Genomic DNA, 17,120 nt, shown 5'->3' with positions numbered 1-17,120 from the left:
TTCAATGAGGGTGTCACAAACTTTCTGTTTTTTTTTGTTTTTGGTACCAGGGATTGAACTTGGGTCCTTGCGCTTGTGCAGCAGGTGGCAAATTTCTGTTATTTTTGATCAAACTTTCTAGACTTTCTGTGAAAAAATTCTTAGTACTCATGATGTCTGTCATTAGCCCCCATCATATCTCAATGTAATCTACACACACACTTAGCATCTACTTATTTATATAAATACACATCCACATAAACTGTGGTTTATTCTTCCAGGCTTTTACCATTGAGCCTATAAGTTTCAGAAATCTAGCCTGCCCTATTATTATGTTTATTATTCTTTGTGTTACTTGTCCACTCTTTCTTTCAGTTTTTAATATTTCTTCCTTTGGAAGTAATAGTGCTCATCTTAGGAAAGTTTTGAGTACTTTTTTGTTCATCAAAGAACTACTTCATGAAAACCATCACAATCAGTTTTTATTCTTTTATAGCATCTAAGTTGAGATATTTAAGCAATTTTGCTCTGCACTGGTGCCAGAGATTCAACAACAATGAATGAAAATAGGCATGGTTATTGGCCTTAGGTTATGAAAGAGTCAAGAAAAGAGTCCCTCAAATAGCAAGATCTGAATTCAGATCTTAAGGATCAATAGGTGTTAGCTGGGTATAAGGGGAAGGTGAACGGAGTTTTAGGCTGAGGAAAGAGTATGTGCAGAATCCCTTTTCCAAGAAAGTGTGTGCCATTCTAGGAACTAAGAACTGTTGGGAGCCATTCTACATAATTTTTGGGAAAAAATCATTTCACAATTAAATTATGATCAGAGCCATTCTACATAATTTTGGGGAAAAATCATTTCACAATTCAATTATGATCAGGGCTGTCTGAGGCCTCAATAGTTCTGTGATGCTGTGATTCTCAAGGGCAACGTTACATCAGGTGAAGACATCCTAGTTCTATGAGACACGAGTAGTAATACAAAAAGAGAAAAGTTTCACCTGGGAAGGGACAAATTCATTATCAGCTTAACTCATCCCACCTACTACTGTAAGAACATCTTTGCTCATCTCACCATCCTAATTAACACAAGATCCTCATCAACCTAAAATCCTCATCAGCATAAGATCCTCATGGTCATAGGATTACAGCCACCCTCTGAGTCATCTGATACTTCCTCCAATTATAAGATCCTTGTCAATTTAGGATTATCACTGGCCTTTTTGTCATCTGATACTCCCTATGAATCCAATAAATAGTGGCAAGCTCTGGATGCCTTTGTCTTTGCTGCCCAGAGCAGCACTGATCAGGCCCCAAATCCAGCTTCTTCTCTAAGTCTCATTTCCTGTCTTTATTCTTATCAGATTTGTGTTGTAGTGGCTCACAGGACCCCAGGACCCACTGCAGGGGCTCTGGTAACATCCCCTTACCTGTTCCCTAGAAAGAACCATCATTTTCTAAAGATCAAGACCTGTCCCTAAGGCCATTACAAGAAAGAATGTTTTCTGCAATCCAGACACATGTAATCCAAACATTTCATTGTTTCATAGTCACACTTTAAGATGGATTTTAAATTTCTTTCACTAACTCACTAGTATTTTAACTCTCAAGTGCCTTCCATTTGTCAACAGTTTTGACTTTTGGAGGGGAGTTAAACATACACAGAAACTCAAAGGATATAGCAAAGATTTTTTTTGCATTAATATATTTGATAAAGTGATCTAAGAGAGATTATATTTGTTCTTATCTCCATATGACTACATTACAACAAAATCCCCAAATAATGGAAAGGTGGACACAACACAATTAGTGATTGACTCGTGTGCTCTTTGCATCCCAATCTCTGCCTAAAGGTGGGAAGAAGGGGTTAAAGTTTTATCTTTTAGGTGGAAGGTGAGACAAAATAGGGAAATAAGTAGGGCACTCTTAGGAAACCATGAGATGGAAGGTGGTCCCATGACTCCCAGATTTTCTGGCTTAACTTCATCAGCTTGATAACAGGCAGTTTCCTGGACATTCTGCTGCTATTCTGGAAGACTCAGCTGGGTTTAAAGGGATGATGACTCAGATCTAGAAGCACTTTTGGTACCACATGACGGAAAGAGCTCCCAGGGCATTGCTGTGCTCCCTAAGAGGCACAGCTGTAATTCATCTAATTGGTTAGGACATTATTGCTACTTATGCTTCCACTGGACTTGGGTCATTTCTGCCCTCAAGTCTCTCCTTAGTATTTCTCCCTGCAGTAATGTATCTGCCTTGCGAATTGCCCGAGAGGATTATTTTTTTCTCTGAGGAGTAAGGTCAGGGTTTTTGCACTGCTTTGCCCAGCTGCTTGAAAGGTTTTTTTCATCTGTATATTTTTATTGGTACATTTTAGGTATACAATATAATGACATTCATCATTGGAAATTTGCACCTTTACATAATCTCTCTTGGTTCCTATCTTTCCCCCTTCCCCTGCCCTGCCCTCAACCCCTCCTCCCTCCCTATTTACAAAGACTTTGTTTCCATTTTTTCATGTTCTCATATTAATTCCATTCCCCTCTTTCCTTTCCCCTACTCCTCCCACTTCCCCTTCCCCTTTGCCCCTTTTCTTCCTGTTTCACATTATCTATTATACCTTTTAGTCCTTATTTACACTTTCAGTTTCTCACACTAGAGAAACTATTCAGTATTTACACATGTGTGTCCTATTTATGAGAGTTTTGAATCAGATGGAAGTTACAGAAGGCAAACACTCAAAGATAAAGTCTTGTCCTAAAAGGAAGTTATGAATCTAAGCTTGCTTGGTTAACTATATCTAGCACAAAAGATCTAGACTACACAGACAAGGAGTTTCAGCTTAATAAAGTATACTAACAACAAAGCTATATTTTTGTACTACTGGATCTTGATTATTATTCTCCCTATACAATATAATGTTGAATATACTGGGGGGAGGGGAAATTGGGCTCTGCTGTCATATATTTCTCTTTTACTTCCTGCAAAGAAAACTAACTTTGTAGGACAGTGAAGGAGTTGATGTTTGAACTCACCTTGTTCGTAGTGGATTCCAGTGGTTCCCAGAGGACAGGAGCAGGTGTAACCATGAGGCAAAGGAATGCAGGTCACTCCTTCGCTGCACTTGTGTGGAAGGTGGTGATCAGGGTCACAGGAGGAGACTTTCTCCATGTAGAGCGCTGCTTCCCCCACCGTGGGATTGCTACAGCTATGGGTTAAGAGGGAAAAGTAGCCTAATTTAAACTCTTGTGTGGAACTGGATATACACTTACGTATCACCCTGACGTTCACTTGGTTGTGTTAACTGAGGTTCCAAGAAATCAAAGTGAATTGTGACTTAAGTTACCAAGATCCACTTTGTCAAAGGGAAGCACAGAATTACTGGACTCAGTATCAAGTATTTAATAAATTGAAAACATGGAAATATAAAAATTTACAAAAATCATTTCTTCGTAGAAAGTCACATTGTAAGTTGTGCTCCCTGTTCCCGCACCACCACTGGGAGTGGGGTTGGTGCCTAGAATTCCTGCCTCCTGTCTTCCAACCTAGAAAAAGTGATTCTGCAGGACTATGTGGGGAACGTATGTTTTCTGACTGGCAAACACAAAGGTCCAGATCTTGAGGGACTGCAACCCTGACAGGGGTGAGTGAATCTCAGGGAAGGGGTGTCTCATGAAATTGAGGACATATCAAAAAGAGCACTTGTCCAGGAGGCATCCTGCTAGCTGGAGAGAGCCCAGCAGCACGAGGCAGTCAGTTTATGGCCAGGGCAGAGTTGAGGGATAAAGAGAGTGCCCAGTTGGAAGAGAGTCTGGGTCTGGTGGGAGAGGCCCAGTGGGGGAATTGCCCATGGACCCACCAAAGGGGGGTTGCCAGACAAAATGCAGGTGCCCAGCTGAGTTTAAATGTCAGATGAACAATGACTTTTAGCATATCTCGTACAACATGTGAATTTCAGATAAACTATTCTTTCTGTTTCTCAGTACATGTTTATGTGGAGTTGGTCATGTACATGACACACATCTTACTTCCTTGAATTTACCTTGCATTTCCTCCTGACCCCCTTGCTCCATTTCTACTTCCCTTCTCATTTGCAAAGGATCTAACTCCCTATTTTATAATATCTACCTTTTATTTTACTCTATATTATTTATACTTTGAGTTTCATATGTAAGAGAAACCATGTGATATTTGTGCTTGTGTGTCTAATTTATTTCACTTAACATAATGATATTGAGGTGCATCCATTTTCCTCCAAATAACTCAAATTTATCCTTTATGGCAGAGTAGTACTCCACTGTGTATACGTACCACATTTCTTAGTCCATTCATCTATTGATGAATATATAGGCTATTTTGGGGCTTTTCTGTGTAGAGGATCATGCTATCTCCAAATAATGATAATCTGACTTCTACTTTCCTGTACATGTCTCTTTTATTTCTTTTTCTTGCCTTGTTTCTCTAGCTAGTCAAGTAATATACTGAACAGGAGTGGTAATACAGGACATCCTTATCTTGCTTCTGATTTTACAGGGAAAGCTTTTTGTTTTTCTCCACTTAATAAGATGTTTTCAGTAGGTTTGTCATAAATGGCTTTCATCAGATTGAGATAAGGTCCTTCTATACCTATTCAGAGTTTTTTTCCTATCACGAGTGGGTGTTGGATTTTAATTTTTCACCTTGTTTGGTATATTCATTCTATTAGGCCTTTTTGGTGTTGTTAGCTTTGTGGATGTCCTTGAGAAATATTTGGAGTGCTGGTTTGGTGTTCATGAATTTTTTAAAGTGCTGTTTGTATGGAAATACCTTATATATTCATCAGTTTTTAAATAAAGTTTTGCTATGTATATCAGTTTGGGTTGGAAGTTGTTTTCTTTTAGAGCTTGAAACACTTTGCTCTAAACTCTCCTGGCCTTTAAGGTTTGTATTAAGAAGTCTGCTGTGATTTAAATGGGTTTTCCTTTACAAGTGATTTGTTACTTTTCTGTAACAGCTTTTAAGATTCTGTCCTTGTGTTTGACTTTCGGGATTTGAATATGATGTTATGTGAAGAAGTGCTCTTTTGATTATGGCTATTCAGGGCTCTATATGACTCAACTTATCTGTATGTTTAATTCTTTCCATGTATTTGGAAAATTTTTTCCTGTTATTTCTTTTTTTTTTTCTGGAACCAGGGATCAAGCTCAGGACCTTGCACTTGTGAGGCAGGCAGCAGAACCACTGAGCTAAATCCTTGGCCCTGTCCTGTTATTTCTGTAAACATGTTTTCTGTGCCCTTTGTGTTGCCTCCTGACTTTTCACTTATTCCAGGTATTCTTAGATTAGCCTTTGTATTATCTAGCAGCTACTGGATCCAGTTTTCATCTTCTCTTGTTTTTAAGGCAGCTCTAGGTAACTGGTCTTTCAAAGCATCCCTATATTCTAATTTTGATATTCCAACCTAACATTAGTCACTTCTGTTGCTGATACTCTGAACAGAATTTTTGATTTTCTGAATTCCCTTTGATACTTTTCATGGACTCAAATTCTTTGCTAAACTGATCATTTGTGTTTTATATAATTTTTGCTTAGTTCAGCTAGCTTTTTATTAGTGTCTTTGGTAAATTCACTGATCATTTTGCTCATGAAGTCCATTATCTGTTTAGTTATAACTTCTTTGAGCTCACCAAGTGCTTTATTGATCTGTTTTTTATTTATTCTCCTCTGTTACCCTTTTGAATAATTTGACCATGTGGCTTTTGATTTCCTCTCTGTTGGTGCCCCATGGATCAGCTTAGGGGAGTTTGGAGATTTTGGTAGCATGTTGTTGCCTTGTCTTCTCATGTTTCTAATGTTTCTATCATTATTTTGTTTTTGTGCTGAGGTTTTTGGGTTGATTATAGTGGAAATCTTTCTTGTTAGTGTGGAGATTCTTTGGTTAGTGTCTGTTTTTCAGTGATGCACTGTGGGCAGGGATGACTATAGGTCTTTGCCTCTGTCCCAAAATGCAACCACTTCCATATATTTGGGAAGCGAGACTGAAGCATTCTGGCTCTGTACCCAGTTTTCCAGGAGTGGGTGCACTATTGTAGGTGACATGTAGGCAACCTACATATTGCCATACAGAGAAACCAAATTAATAGCAACAATGATGCCACTTTGGAAACAGCAATAAAATCAACAATGATAGCAGCAAAGAAAAACTGAATATTGACATACCCTAAGAACCAATTATATATCACTATTAACTATAGAAAATAAATCTATAATTATAGTATAAACACCAAGACAAACCAAATATTGACATATAGTACATATTTACTAAATGAAACAACTATAACCCAACTAACAGTAGAATAGCATAAAGCTAACAGTCTAAAGCTTCATAAAGTTTAACCAATATACTAATAGAGATAGAGGGAGTGGGAACTAGAGAATGAAAAAAGTCAAATTTGAAAAATTAATCAATGGAAGATGAGAAGGAGTGAGAAAAATGAGATGAAGGGTATTACTGAGTTGAAGGAAATTCACAGTATTAGATAAAAAGTAACAGAAAATAACAACCAAGAAAAAGAATAATGAAAAAGCAACCCCAAAAAAGGGGAAAAAATAAGAAAAGAAGTTAAAAGCAGAAGACAGAAAAAAAAGGAGTGAGGCCCAGGCCCCCCAAAAAACCAATGAAAAAAAAAAGAGAAATAATATATCTGTTCCTCTGTGTTATTATTATTATTTTTTTTGGTACTGGGGATTGAACTTAGGACCTTGCACTTGTGAGGCAGGTGTGGTGCCACTGAGCTAAATCCCCAGCCCTATTCCTCTGTATTTTTTTTTTTTTTTTGTACTGGGGGTCAAAGTCGGGACCTTGCACTTGCAAAGCAGGCAGTGAAACCACTGAGCTAAATCCCCGGCCCTCCTCTGTATTTTTGAATGAATGGTTTCTTTCCAGGATCTGCAGTCTTGGAATTCATCAGGTCATGATTTTCTACAATTAGCTTTATGGCTTGTGGGTTTATGAGGTGTTCTCCCTGCTTCAGAGGACCCTCTGTCCATACCCTCCAGACTGTGGCAACTGTCCAAGCTGAACCATATCCCTGCTCACACTGGTGGATGGGAAAGGCATTCAGTCTCCAGTGTAGGCAGGCAGTGGTGTGGTGGTTCAAACAGAATGCTGGTCATAATGCCAGCACTTTCAGATTCAGCCACCTCGGAAAGCCTCACTTGCTGGGCTTGGATTCTCATGCTAGAGGGTGAGGACCATGTCACTTCCAGCTGGAGCTTAAACTTCTCAGGCCATGTCCAGCCCACACTCTCTCTGTGGCTGCCTCCCATGGCTGTCCCCCACAGGTGTCCCTCACTCAGTCACTGTGAGAGGATAACACCAGAAACTCTGAAGTTGAGTTGTTCTATATTTGTTCTGTGGCTCAGTACTAAACAATTAACCTCTTCCTAAAATGACATGTGATTAAATACTCTCTGGCAATATAGCAGTTGCTCCGATTCCAGCTTGCTGTGAAGAAGTCACTTTTGGAGTAAAACGCCATGCTGTTTTTGTAGTTTTACTATAGCATTGGGCTTTCTTCAGTTTAGCATTGCTGGCCAGGTTTGTAATTTCTTTCTGGATCTACTGGCCCTCTGGGCTTACTTTCTTTTGCTGGGTGTTGGCCTCATCCACAGTCAGGTGGTTTGGTTGGTCAGCACCTGTGCTGCCCTGGGCCGAGAGGAAACAAAATTCAGAGGCAGCTCAGAGTTGGGAGGCTGCTGCGGTCAGTGAGTGGAGTTCATAGCACAGAGTTGAGGGGGGACCAGTGCAAGGGCTCACCTAGTCATATGTTTATAATTTTCTACTTTCGATAACCTACATTGTGATAAAACTCTTGTAGCTCAGTTTTTGCATATTTATGATCATTTTCTTAGGATAAATTCATGACTTCTAGGCTTTGGCTACATATTCCAGTCTGCCCTTCACACTAATTATACCAATTTACATTCCCATTATCAGTGTATGAGAATTTCCCTACCCTAAAAATAATAGATTTGTAAGTAAAAAATGGAACATTTTTACTGACTTTTTGTACTATATTTGTTAAAATAAAATGATTAAGTATATATCTACACACATTAAGAATACAGTAATTTAAAATTCCTATTTTTCTTCTACTATTTCATAATCTAGTCATATTTTTGTCTTAACAATTCACTTTTCATCTTATATGTCTTCTGGTCTCTCTCACACATAATATGTGCAGGTGTACAAAGTGAGTGGAAGACACATGAGGCATGAACTCTGGGTCCCAGAGGCCGCACCCCCCTCAGGCGCAGCTCTGCCAGCTTCAGGTGCTGGACTGAGTGAACAGTGTGTAGAGGCGCTGTGGGACCTGGAGATGGATGGGAGGATGGCCAACGTGACAAATGCACATTTGCCAGTGTGCTGTGTGACCATCAACTGCTGTGTCAATTTGAATAAGAAACACCAGAAGGATGGATCAGCACAATTCTGGATGAGGCTGAATGGATTTACTGAAGAGGGAAAACCCTCCCCAGGTGTGAGTGGCACCAACTGATAGGTCTGTAGCTTGAACAGAAAAGAAAAAGGGATGGAAGGAAGGCTCACACCTGTTTCTTTGGAGGAGATCTGTCTTCACCTTCACCTTGGATGTCCAGTCTCCTGGCTTCCAGCAGACTCTTCAGCCATATGCATATGTATATATGTCTCACATTAAATCTTTCTCTCTGGTGACGACTGACTGATACATGCACATTAGACTTTGATTCTAGAAGGAATCTAAAATGAAAATTCCTAGTTGGAACTTATTAGGTAGAGCCATAAGGGACATATAAAAAGACCAACGAAAACCTCTCTGAAATATTGCTGTTGGATTAAACAGGATGTTTGGATAAGTCATGATGAAAGGGAACTTAATCTTGTTGTATCTAAATTAACAGTCTTGAAAAAAGTAGCTTTTTAAATTAAATTCTTTTATTGGTACATTGTAAGTATACAACACAATTACATTTCTCATTGGGAATTGTACCTTTACATAATGCATCTTGGTTCTTATTTTTTCCGCCTTCCTAGCCCTCCCTTCATGCCCTCCACCCTTCCCTATTTACAAAGACTTTATTTCCATCTTTTCCATTTCTCATCATTTTTCCCTTCCCTTCTTTGCTTTCCCCTGCCCTTCCCGCTACCCCTACCCCTTTGGACCTTTTCTTCCTATTTTACATTATCGATTATTCATTCTAATAATTGGTACATTTTAGGTATACAATATAATGACATTCATCATTGGAAATTTGCACCTTTACATAGTCTCTCTTGGTTCTTATTTTTCACCCTTGCCCAGCCCTCCCTTCAACCCCTCCAGTCCTCCCTATTTACAAAGATTTTGTTCCTATTTTTCCATTTTCTCATATTAATCCCATTCCCTTCTGTCCTTTCCCCTAGTCCTCCCACTTCCTTCCCCTTTGCCCCTTTTCTTCCTATTTCACATGACCTATTATACATTTAGTCCTTATTTACACTTTCAGTTTCTCACACCAGAGAAACTATTCGGTATTTACACATGTGTGTCCTATTTATTTCACTTAAGAGTATTGCCTCAATGTGCATCCACTTAGCTATAAATGTCTCTAATTTCTCATGTTTTATGGCTGAGTAGTACTCCATTTTATAAAAAAACCACATTTTCTTTATCCAGTCTCCAGTTGATGGGCTTTTGGGCTGTTTCCAAGTTTTAGCTATTACAAACTGTGCTGCTATGAACATGGGTGCACATATATCACTGTGGTATGATTCTTTTAATTCTTTGGGGGAAGATCCCCAGCAGTGGAATAGCAGGGTCAAATGGGACTTCCAGTCCTAGTTCTTTGAGCTATCTCTATACTGATTTCCACAGTGCTTGCACCAGTCTACACTCCCACCAGCAGTGGAGCAGGCTTCCTCTTTCCCCACAGCTCCATCAGCATTTGTTATTGGTTGATTTCATGATAGCAGCCATTCTTTCTGGAGTGAAGTGGAATCTCAGCGTTGTTTTCATTTGCATCTCTCGAATGACCAGTGACGTTGAACATTTTTTCATGTATTTATTTGCTACTTCTACTTCTTTGTCTGAGAAATGTCTGTTCATTTCAGATGCCCATTTTTGGATTGTGTCTTAAATTTGGGAGGTCTGATCTTTTGAAGTTCTTTATAGATTCGAGATAGTAGACTTTTGTCTGAGGAAGAGCAGGTGAAGATTTTTTTCCCACATTGTGGGTTGGCTCTTCACACTGCTGGTGGTTTCTCTTGCTGTGCAGAAGCTTTTTAATAAGAAGAGATCCCATTTGTTGATTGTTTGTGCTAGTTCATGGGCAACTGAGGTTTTGTTCATACAATCTTTTCCTACACCGATGTCTTCAAGGGTTCTACTTAACCTCTGTTCCAACTGGTTCAGAGTTTCTGTTTTAATATTTAGATCTTTAATCCATTTTGATTTTAGTTTAGTGCATGGTGAGAGATACAGGTCTAGTTTTAATCTTTGGCAAGTTGAAGCCCAATTTTTCCAGCACCACTTATTAAAGAGGCTATCTTTCCTCCAGTGAGGGTGTTTGGCTCCTTTGTTGAAGATGAGATGACTGAGTGTGTCTGGCATTGTTTCTGCATCTTCTAATCTGTTCCACTGGTCCTCAAGCCTGTTTCTTTGCCAGTACCATGCTGTTTTTATCACAGTAGCTTTGTAGTGTAGTTGCAGGTTGGGGATTGTGATACCCCCTGCCATGTCTCTGTTCCCTAGAATTGCTTTTGCTATTCTGCATCTCTTCTTGTTCCAAATGAATTTTTGGATTTTTTTCTCGAGGTCTATGAAGTATGCTGCTGGGATGTCAATTGGAATTGCATTAAATTTATATAGCAGTTTTGGAAGTATGGCCATTTTCACTATATTAATCCTTCCTACCCAGGAGCAAGGGATGTCTGTCCATTTTCTGATATCATCTTCAATCTCTCTTTTCAGAGTGCCATAGTTTTCAGAGAAGAGGTCTTTGATTTCTTTCGTTAGGATGATTCCTAGGTATTTCAGTTTTTTGGATGCTATTGTGAAAGGAATTATTTGCCCTATTTCTCTCTCAGTGAGTCTGTCATTGGTGTAGAGGAAAGCTATTGATTTTTGAGTGTTGACCTTGTAACCAGCTACATGACTGAATTTGGTTATTAAGTCTAGAAGACTTTTGGTGGAGTTCTTGGGGTCTTCTATATAGAGTATCATGTCATCTGCAAATAATGACAATTTGACTTCTTCATTACCTATCTTTATTCCTTTTATTTCTTTGTCTTGTCTAATTGCTGTGGCTAATGTTTCCAGAACTATATTGAACAAGAGTGGTGATAGTGGATCCTTGTCTTGTTTCTGATTTTAGTGTGAAGGATTTCAGTTTCTGACCATTTAGTATGATACTGGCTGTTGGTTTTTCATGGATGGCTTGTATCAGTTTGAGGTAGAGACCATCTATTCCAATTTTTTGTAGGGTTTTTATCATAAATGCATGTTGGATTTTGTCAAATGCTTTTTCTGCATCTATGGAGGTAATCATATGGTTTTTGCCCTGGGCTCTACTGATATAGTGTATTACATTGATTGATTTTCGTATATTGAACCATCCCTGCCTCCCTGGGATGAATCCCACTTGATCAGGGTGTATGATCTTCTTGATGATCTTCTGCTTTCTGTTTGCCATTATCTTATTAAGGATTTTTGCATCTGTGTTCATCAGCGAGATTGGCCTATAGTTCTCTTTTTCAGTTGGGTCTTTCTCTGCTTTGGGGATCAAGGTGATGCTTGCTTCCAGGAATAAATTTGGGAGTATTGCTTCCCTTTCAATTTCATCGAAGAGTTTCAACAGTAGTGGCAGCAGTTCCTCTCTAAATGTCTTGTAGAATTCAGCAGTGAAGCCATCAGGGCCCAGGCTTTTCTTAGTTGATAAGTTTTTAATTACATTTTCAATTTCATTGGTTGATATTGGGTTGTTCAGAAGTTTTAGGTCTTCTTCGTTCAACTTTGGTAATTCATATGTATCTAGGAATCTGTCCATTTCTTCTGTGTTGTCCCTCTTATTGGCGTATAGGTTCTGGAAGTAGGTATTGATGATCCTGTGGATTTCTGCTGGGTCTGTTGTCATTTCACCCTTTTCATTCCTAATTGCATGGATTTGGGCCTTTTCTTTCCTTTTTCTGACAAGGTTGGCTAAAGGTTTGTCAATTTTGTTTATTCTTTTGAAGAACCAACTCTTGGCTTCATTGACTTTTTGTATCGTTCTCTTAGTCTCCATTGCATTGGTTTCTCCTCTGATCTTTATAATTTCCTCCCTTGTATGAGCTTTGGCGTTGTCCTGCTCTTCTTTTTGTAGAAGCTTGAGGTTCAACATCAGGTTGTTTAATTGGGCTCATTCTGTTTTCCTAATATGTGTATTCACTGCTATGAATTTCCCTCGTAAGACTGCTTTCATTGTGTTCCATAGATTCCAATACGTTGTATTGTCATTGTCATTTAATTGAAGGATCTGTCTGATTTCTTCTTTAATTTCCTCTGTGACCCATTGGTTATTCAGAAGTATGTTGTTCAATTTCCACGTGTTTATGAAATTTTTTGAGTTTCTTTTGCTATGGATCTGCAATTTCATCGCACTATGGTCTGATAATATACAGGGGATAACTTCAATTCCTTTGGACTTACTTAAACATGTTCTATGTGTGAGTATGTGGTCTATTTTGGAGAATGACCCATGTGCAGCTGAGGAGAATGTGCATTCTGATTTTGTGGGGTGGAAGACTCTGTAAACATTTGTTAAGTTCATTTGTTCAAGAGTTCGAATGAGTTCTAGGATTTCATTACTTATTTTTAGTCTAGTTGATCTATCTATTTGTGACAGTGGGGTGCTGAGGTCCCCACTACAATTGTATTAGTGCATATATGACTTTTCATGTCCGTTAGTATTTGTTTTATATAGTTGGGTGCACTAGTGTTTGGTGCATAGATATTTATGATTGTCATCTCTTCCTCTTGGATTCTTCCCTTTACAAGGATGTAGTGTCCTTCTTCATCTCTCTTAATTAGTGTTGGTTTGAAATCTACTTGATCTGCAAAGAGGATAGCTACTCCTGCTTTTTTTCCCATAGCATGGAGTACTGTTTTCCACCCTTTAACTTTCAGTCTATAAGTTTCCTTTTGAATTCAGTGTGTTTCTTGTATGCAGCATGTTGTTGGATTTTGCTTCTTGACCCATTCTGCCAGTCTATTTCTTGTGATTGGTGAATTGAGACCATTAACATTGATGGTTATAACTGAAACATATTGACTTGTCATTGCCATGACTTTTTCTTTTTGTTGGGTTCTCCCCCTTTCCATTTAATTTCTTGTCATGCCAGATGGGTTCATTCTACTTTGCTTCCTGAGGTTGTGATCCTCAATGTCTGTTCCTAGAATATTGTGTAAAATTCTTTGGAGTGCTGTTTTGGTATTCACAAAGTTCCTAAGGTGCTCTTTGTCATGAAAGTATCTTATTTCTCCATCCATTTTGAAAGATAGTTTTGCAGGGTACATCAATCTGGGTTGGAGGCTGTTTTCTTTTAGGGCTTGGATTATGTCACTCCAAGCTCTTCTTACCTTGATGGTTTGTGTTGAGAAGTCTGCTGTGATTCTGATGGGCTTTCCTTTGTATGTCATTTGTTTCTTTTCTCTGACTGGTTGGAGAACTTTGTTCTTCTCTTGTGTTTCTGGAATCTTAATAATTATATGCCTATGTGTAGATTTTTTTTGATCAAGGCTATTTGGAGTCCTATATGCCTCACTTATCTGTATGTAAAGCTCTTTTCTCATGCTTGGTAAGTTTTCTGCCATTACTTGTGCAAAGAGTTTTTTTATGTCATCTGTACTCTCTTCTGTTTCTTCATTGAGCCCAATCAGTCTTATGTTATTCTTTTTTGCATCATCTAGCAGCTGCTGGATTAATTTCTTGTGGTCCCTTACAATTTTTAAGAAATTTTTCTTTTCCTGGTCACTAATTGCAATCTTATCTTCTATATCTGAAATTCTGTCCTCACATTGGCTCATTCTGCTGTGTAGACTTTCAATGGAGTTTTTCATGTCCTGGAAATCTATTTGCATCTGTTTTATGGATTCCATTTGTTTCTTATGTTGGGATTCCATCATGTTCCTCAGCTCCTCTCTAGATTTATTAATCATGTCTTGCACTAGGGGCACAATTTCTCCTGTTATCTGACCAATTATTTCTGATTTCATTTTTTCCAGATCCCCCTTTTGTTGCCAGTTCAGTGGGTCCAGGTGGTTGAGTATCAGAGTGTTCCATCTCATTTCCCTTTGGGGTTGCTGTAGGTGATCTGGAAGTCTGGTTTTGAGACTTATTTATGTGTTTTCTCATTTCGACTGGGGTGGGGGGCTGTTAGCACCTGCATGGATTACCTCCTCTGAGCTGGGTGAGGTGGGCCAGGGGCCGTGAGCAGCGGTAGGGATGTGACCCAAAAGCCCTTTCCTGTGGGCTGGGAGCAGCGAGAGTGATGGTGGCCGGGAAGCCCCTTCCTCTGGACCAGGAGCAGTGGGATGGTGGCTCAGAAGCCCCTCCCTCTGGGCCGGAGCGGTGGGAGGGATGGTGGCCTGGAAGCCCCTTCCTCTGGGCCAAGAGCAGTGGGATGAAGGCTCAGAAGCCCCTACCTCTGGGCCGGGAACTGCGGGACTCAGTACCTTGGTCTGGTGGTCTGGTGGTCTGGTGTCCTCTGAGTCTTTGCAGTGTGGAACCAGGTGGCTGCCTGTCTGCAGCGGGGTGATTCGGTGTCTTCCAAGTGACTCAGGACCTCGGTAGGGCGTGCACAGACTTTCCTGTGTGCAGCGGGCTGATTCGGCGTGTTTTGTGGGACTCAGGACCTCGGTAGGGCATGGGCAGCCCCGCCTGTCTGCAGTGGGCTGATTTGGTGTCTTCCGCCCCACTGAGGACCTTGGTAGGGTGTGCACAGACCTGCCTGTCTGCAGCGGACTGATTCGGCGTGTCCCTCCGCCGTTCCCCTCCGCCATTCTTAATACAGAGTCTCCGGTCAAACACAGAATCAAACAGAGAGCACCCAGCTCCTTTCTCAATATCTGCCGCAGCTCTGGATGAGCCTGGCACGAAGTCCTCTGACAGCGCAGGCCTTGCCTATTTTAACCACTCCTTTCTCCCCAATGCCCCAGAGCCGCACCCACTGCTGACTCCTGAGGTCCACACCAGTGGCAGTTCTTCCCCATCACACTCCACATCTGACCACCTCACTCCACCTGTGCACTGAGTCTCTGTTCATTCTTACACCACTGAGTGTACTCAGCTCCCCACCTGTCTTTTGGGGTGCTAGTCTGTGCACCTAGGCAAGGCGCTGGCCCCTCACCTGTGGCTGAGCCCAGACCCAGCGCTGGTCCCCTGCTCAGGGGGTCTTTACCTTCAGCCAGCCCATGTGGAAGAAGTGCCCTAGGTGGATAGTGTGGAGCCCAAGGCACAGGTCGAGGGGCTCATTCCTGCTTTGGGTCAGGCCAGACCCCAGGTAGTACCTGTAGACCCCGCTGGCACAGAGCAGGCCCACAGCCAGAAAGTCCTTGTTGTGCAGCCCTGGAAGAGGATACACATGGGATGCTTGGGACATCTGGAGCCCAGGAAGCTCTGTCACTGCCTGGTTCTGAGTTGCAAACCAACACGGTCAGCGCCAGCAGACATCCTGACTCATGGGCACTCAAATACCTGTGCAGCTGGTGGCTCTCATTTGGCCCAGGCACTGCCTGAGCACTGGGAGGTTATTTCTTCGAAGTCAACAGGGTTCTGGTCAAGCCAGAAAACGATAATACCTCAAGAGTCAAATGAGATTAAAGTTTCCTTTTGTCTGAATTAAATTCAGTGATTTACAATAAGAAGAACTGTTCAGTGGAGCAGAACTCTGGTAGTTACAATATTCAAAAGACTGGCATAACCCAGCATTCACTTGAGGCTCTCACTAAGACTTGTTGAGAATGTGGGGACTGACTCGCTCCCGTGGTTGCCCACAGAAGGTATCAGAGTTCCTCGCTAAAGCTCTTGACCACGTCCTCCCACTGCCATAAAGGGCTGTTGTTTCCATGTCCCTCTTCTCTCTCCCTCCATCTATGTGTGCAGCGAGTTGCAAGACTGAGAGTATTTGGGAGACAATTTAATAAATGCAAGGGACAGAGGAAGTGGCTGGGACAGACCCAGCCCGAGTCAGCAGAGGATGTCCCCGTAGTAGGTGTGGTGGGATTCATGAGCAGATGTAAAGTGTCTTAGCTTTTCCATAACTGAGGCAAAACACCTGCTACCTTTAACCCAAAGGAAGTGAGGTTTATTTGGGTGCATGGATTCAACCCATGGTTTGTGGGTTCCAAGGCAGAACATCATGGCAAAGGGGCCTGGCAGGGATAACTGTTGGTCTCCCGGTGGTAGTGACAGCAAGCAGGAGCCACAGGAGAAGATGTACCCCCAGAGGCACACCCCCAATCCATGAGCCTCTTCTGACCAGGCCCCACCTCCTGCAGCACATTCAGCCACGAACTCATCAACAATGAATCACTGATGAGAATACAGCAGCGTGATCCAATCACCTTTCAAAGCCCCACCCCGGAACACAAGACTTTAGGGAACATTTTAGATCATAACATAAGGCAAAAGGGATCAGGGACCCAGTTTCTGAAAGGTCTGTTTATGGGTGGAACAAAAGAGGACCTCAGTACTGAAGCTTGTATTGAACTGCAGCAAACAATTCTGCTTAGAAGATGAATAAGAGGCACACAGAAGGAAGGTGTCCAAGTGTGGGGGGAAAGCGGGAGCGAGTCCTTGGGCTGAACACCATTGCTAGGAGCATGTATTGCCTCTCTCCTGCATCTGAGAGCAGCCTTGGCTGCTGATGGGCTGCTCTTGGTCTGACCAGGCTGAAGGAGAGAGATACCTGCAGACAGTTCAGGAGGTGGGCCTCCTGAGGCACCAGAAAGCAGGAAACAGACTTAGTACTTAAACTCGAACTCTGCCTCTGGTTTTCCAAAGGATGGATCTGCCATGGGCCCTGAACTGGGCATTTTCAATGTTCTTGAGATGAGTCTGACACGCAGCCATTGTTGAAAGACACAGTATTAAGTGACATACCT

This window comes from Heterocephalus glaber, unplaced genomic scaffold (assembly GCF_053883595.1).
Source record: "Heterocephalus glaber isolate CG9 unplaced genomic scaffold, H.glaber_assembly_v1.0 deba00000594, whole genome shotgun sequence".
Lineage (NCBI taxonomy): Eukaryota > Metazoa > Chordata > Mammalia > Rodentia > Bathyergidae > Heterocephalus > Heterocephalus glaber.
Note: the sequence above shows the minus strand (reverse complement) of the source record.